This window comes from Salvia hispanica, chromosome 6 (genome assembly GCF_029641045.1).
Source record: "Salvia hispanica isolate PSC_SH4W2 chromosome 6, Shi_PSC_v1, whole genome shotgun sequence".
NCBI lineage: Eukaryota > Viridiplantae > Streptophyta > Magnoliopsida > Lamiales > Lamiaceae > Salvia > Salvia hispanica.
Window position 1 is genome coordinate 23,967,605 of NC_142697.1, and position 4,610 is coordinate 23,972,214.

At 32.6% G+C, this 4,610-nt stretch overlaps 1 pseudogene; it reads right to left on the reverse strand.

The window, feature by feature from the left end:
• Positions 1 to 2,812: 2,812 nt before the first annotated feature.
• On the reverse strand, positions 2,813 to 3,492 carry LOC148923396 (uncharacterized; annotated as a pseudogene).
• Positions 3,493 to 4,610: the final 1,118 nt, after the last annotated feature.

The following is a 4,610-nucleotide window of genomic DNA, read 5'->3' on the forward strand; positions in this document are numbered from 1 at the left end:
AAATTGAAAAGTTATTCATCCTCTTGCATTCAACTTATCCGAATCTCATATTTTATCTAGTGCACATATAATTTAAGAGAAATATTATGCTACATATTTTATACAAGAACTATTTGTTTTATAGTTAACTTAAGATCACATATAGCTCTTTTCTCTAAGATTTCAAACAAATTAATTATCAAACTAAATTTATACAAAAAAATAATGCTAAATGTGGAATAAAATGATAGTACGTAGTGGTTATATAAGGTACGTAGGTTTTATTAAGAAATCGAAACTGCCAAACGTCAGTTTAAAATTGCATCTCACCCAAATCTAACGCCTCAGATTGGAGGCACTGTGTCACCCAAAATGACGTTTCATTTTGGCAATTCCCAATACGTATATGTTCAACAGCTATAGCACTTTATTGGTTCAACAGTTAGGGATACCCATACTCAAGAACACGCGCAACATGAAGAGTTTGGTTAATAACTTCTAAAACATAAAAGAGTTTAAAAGTTGGTGTTCTGATAAAAAAGAAGAAAGAAAAAACTCACCATAAATTACTAATGTCTCAATTTGTTTCAAACATCCGTATGTTGGAAACTCAAACATTAAAAATATGTACAACTAGTAATATGGACCATACAATTCACTAAGGGTCCGTGTAATACTACTTCTTTTTTAATTTTTCCTCATCCCTTTTACTGTATTAATTGCATATTATACGGAATAGTGGAATACTTTGTGACCTCTTTTTGTACTTGTTTATTAACTAGTAAATATTACTCCATCGTATATCACATAATGTCGAACTATAATGAAATTCAAAATGTAATGATAAATCACGAACCAAGTCTCTTTTTTTGTTAGTAGAGAAATTTGTTGAAATATGCAACTACGAAAATTATAAGAGCATCTCCAAGGGGAGAGGTAAATGTTGAGGTAAAGTTATATAACTACCATATTTACCTTTTTTTCATGAAAAATCATTCTCCAAGGGGATAGGTAAATAGAGAGGTATTATACCTTTTCTCATTTCAAAGAGGTATTTTTACCTCTCCATCAATGGAGAGGTAAAATCTTATAACCACCTTATTTACCTTCTTTTCATGAAAAACCATTATTCAAAGGAAAAGTTATTTGAGAAGGTATCATACATTATGTTTTTTAATGTATTTTGTACTATTATTTTATGTGTAAAAAATTATTTATTTTTCTATATACCTTTTTCCTTGGGAGTATGTTTCTTTTTGAAAGAGTATATTTCATTTTTTGAGAAGGTATATATATGATATACCTCTTTTATTTACCCTTTCTTGTTGGAGATGCCCTAACGAGATTACGTAGGTTGTAGGAATCTTCTCCATTTTTTTCTTTGATTACACTTCCAAATAGTTATCCGACCCTAATTGAAAGCATGAGTCATTACGATATTATATTATATTTTTATAAATATATTTTTGCATTCTTGCAATACCAACAAAGTGGCATGACATCACTATACAAATTACAAACACCATGTATGTATTGAAATTGTGTGCATACTAATAATGAAAAGTTTTACATATTTTACTATTATTGTATAATGAATAAAGATGGCAGGGAAATGGGATAAAAATGATTGGTTACTTTTTATTGCTAATCATGTTAACATTTGGGGTGGATTATATGTCAAGTATCCCATATCCCATCCCTTTATGGTGAAAAAAAAGAGTTGTACCTTGTTTGATGAAAATGGTAAAATATTCTTTCTTTAGTGCTTCACAATTTATCATAGTACTTTTTGTTCCAAATAAATCATTAATTTGATGACATATGTTGAATAATCATATAATGGAATACATTAATCTAAGGTGTGTGTAGTTGAATGGAAGAGACTCGCTATCCTTAATCAAGCGTCATTGAATCGATATCTGATTAACTTAAATTTTCGAGCCAATTATTTCATTGTTCGAGGATCCGTCAGCGAAGACGAAATAAATGTACAATTAATCAAAATATTTGATAAATTAGCATGCATTGCATTACTTTTGAAATGTAACCAAGCAGCGGACTGATAATTTGATATGACAAAAAGCCAAATTTAAATTAAAAACCTTTTTCTTAAGTGTGACAGAATTGTACTCCCTCCGTTCCATAGTAATGGAGGCAAAACTTTTCGGCACGGAGATTAAGAAAAATTGTGTTAGGTGAGTTAAGTAAAGAGAGAATAAAGTGGAAAATGAAAAAGGTAGAGAGATGAAAAGAGAAAAAAGTAAGAGAGAGTAAAGTAGGTGTGGAAAAATGTGTTGACTTTTACTAAAAAGGGAAATGACTCTATTACTATGGAACAGATGGAAATGGAAAAACGCCCCTATTACAATGGAACGGAGGGAATAACACGAAAGTCTGTATATTTATAGGGCCAAAATAATAAACATTGGGCCATTTTTTATTCTAATGGTCTGTGAAACTGATAAAGCCCAAAGAGCAACCTATTTATAAAAACTGAAAATTATGAACTCTCTTGAATCAATAAATTACGAATTTAAGTAATTTTAAATACCGAAATAAATGAGGACCCACATTAAACACACAAATTTCATACGTAATTTTAAAAATTGCCTATAAAAAATAATATTTTTATTTCAATTTTCCACGTGTTCTACATTGAGTGAAATTATATCTAACTAGTGTCAACATCCGTGCTATGCACGGAACATAAGATTTTTAAAATACATGTAAATAAAGATAAAAGCAGATGAGTTAATATGAGAAAGAGATTAATAATAAAAATAAATACATAAAAGAGAGAAGATCATAGCAGATAAAGTAAAAAAATTAACAACTAACTAAATGGAACAAAAGAAAGAACAAAACAAAATAAGATCCAAAAAACCCCAATAGTTCTTAAGTTTTGGAAAACCTCTTTGTATACAACATTAACAGTCGAATCACCCCTACTATCACCATCCTCGTCTTTACAAACCAAAATCTTCAGACCTGCGCGACTCGTGACTCGAGATATAGCAACATACAACTGTCCATGACTGAATACTGGTTTTCGTAGGAATAACCCAACATGAGCCAAAGATTGACCTTGACTTTTGTTAATGGCCATTGCATACGGCACAGCCACAGGGAATTGAAGTCGTTGTAATTTGAACGACAACCTTGGATCAGAAGGAATTAAAGACATTCGAGGGATCAAAACTTTATGCCCAACATTATGACCAACCAACACTTGAGCCTCCAGAACATAATCACCTAATCGTGTAATCAGCAATCTTGTGCCATTACATAATCCATTCGAGTGATCTATGTTCCGTAGCAGCATGATAGGAGTACCAACTTTCAGCAACAATTCATGGTTAAGTGTACCTGAACACTTCAAGTTGTTCAAAAACTCAACAGAAAATGAATCTCAGCTAAACCTCCAGATGACGAATCCGAATTAGCAATACTATCTAAGCTCAAATAAAGACGACCATCAGTCTGATCCAACGACATCATGAATTGGTTAACCTCATCAATAGAGGTGTCAAGTGGGCCGTGAAGGGGTTGGCAGCGGAAGCGCTCACATAAATCAATTACATAATAATACAATCTATTTAGCGGATTATTTAGACAAAATCTATTCGCGCAATTATCACATGTATCATGCTCATAACTCAAATAAAAACATGCTTTAATTTAATTAAATCCTAAAACATGCTTTTCTAGGGTTTAGCCATTATACCTTAATGATTCACCGAAGAATCGAAGATAACTAGCGCCTTCTCCACATGAAGATCTTTAGTACAAAACCATGGATCTTCTGTCTGGTTCCCGGACTGTGAACTGATATCAGGAGTGGGCTGATCTCACCAGTGCACTAGGACTTAAATAGAGAAGACAGAAATCCTTTCCCCCGGAGGAGAGAAATTCGACCACTCCTAGGAATAGGGGGGGCCAAAAATTTGAGATAAAATCAAGTGTATTTTCTGTCTCCTTTATTCTCCTATTTATAATAAGTCACATATTGGGCCCAGACAGGGGTCTATGGAAGGCTTTGGATATGGGCTCCTCCAATTAGCTTTTTACTAATTAAATCAACCCAATTTAATATAAGTTTAAAATTGGAATATTACGAGCAGCCACTACAGAAGTAATATTGCACTCCCCATCCAAATCCGAAATTACAAGTACTTCGGGTTTCCAAAATTAATATTTATATTTATTTCCTGCGCTTAATATAGAAACATCCATTAATTAATTATTGCCTGCTATGGACTTAATTAATTAATATCTTATTAATTACAAGAGAGGACTCAGCAAGAAATTCTTATTTATTATTCATAGAGTCGTTAAACTCCAACTAGCTAGGTTCCGAATAATAAAACCTTATTTCAAGCTTCTCTTGAGGATGTTATCAAACGAGACTCACCTCGCGCACGATTTAATATAATAGCAATCCTAGCACCGCTAGATATCAATCACCACTACCCAATATACCAGGCTTATTGGGTTACGAAAAACCCGCACCATTTGGTAAGTCAAAGTAGTCCATAATCAATACCGTATGCTCAATGCTAACGTACATTGATTAAGAAATAATATACGAGACCACGTCTTTCAGTAGATAGCATGAAGACTGCCTCGCTGTT